The sequence below is a fragment of the Acyrthosiphon pisum genome, chromosome A2, assembly GCF_005508785.2.
Source record: "Acyrthosiphon pisum isolate AL4f chromosome A2, pea_aphid_22Mar2018_4r6ur, whole genome shotgun sequence".
Classification (NCBI taxonomy): Eukaryota; Metazoa; Arthropoda; class Insecta; order Hemiptera; family Aphididae; genus Acyrthosiphon; species Acyrthosiphon pisum.
Genome location: NC_042495.1, coordinates 116,061,012 through 116,062,086, shown reverse-complemented (window position 1 = coordinate 116,062,086; position 1,075 = coordinate 116,061,012).

Below are 1,075 nucleotides of genomic sequence, written 5' to 3'. Positions count from 1 at the left end.
TAATGAAGACTTAAATCCGTCACTTATTCAACCCATAAGTTTGTGTAAGTTACGTGGTATCACATGTGATAATGAGATACCTGATATTACTTTAATTGATTTTGGAGGGAAAATATTGGTCTTATCGTTGCGGAGGTGATTAAAGAAAACAACCGCAAAGAGATTACAAATATTTTGATACCAAAAAGTCAATATCGACTAAAATCGAGTTACGAGGTATTGTCATTAGTGTAACGATATTTTGAATATCTTTTTATAAGCATTTATTACTCAGTTGTACCTATCATCATTGATTTTATAATATATTCATAGTATATTATAAAATAAATGCTATTACCTATATATTATTATATATTAACTGAGATCCTGGGGATAGAAACATATGCTAAATGGTTGATAGACTTATATGGTCATCCTAGATCAATGCTTATTTTCTTTAGACTTTAAGTGTTTATGGAAAAAGTTTAATACTTAAATTTTAATGCTATTATTAATATTTCTCAAAGGTATATTAAAACATTAATTTTACTATGCATTTTAATAATTTATCTGTTTGAAATAGTAGGTACATGTAATTTTAGTATATACCTAATTTAGAAAAAACAATTAATAATTTTGATTAAGGGGCCTTGACAGTTATACATTAAATTTAAAGAGCCTCATGTCAACAAAATTTGAGAAGCACTGTACTAGATTATACTGTAAAATATCTAAATATATATAACTATCTGTTCCGGTAAAAGATCATGTTTGCAATGTTGCATTTCAATTTAAAAACTTCATATACATTTTTCTAACATAATTTGTAGTTATTGAAGAAATATATAAACATTTTTGACAAAGGTTGGTTGCTCAATACACAGTAAAATATTAACCAAATATATCATAACGCATTATGTCAAAACAAGAATGATATTCACTTGCAAAAGAAAAAAATTAGCAAGTTGCTAAAAACAAGAAAACACCAAAAAAAACTAAATAATTTTTCAAAATTAGTTTGAAGCTTATAAGATAACTATTATTGAATAATATTATAATATAAATAATATACCTTATCATATAATAAAATATGCAA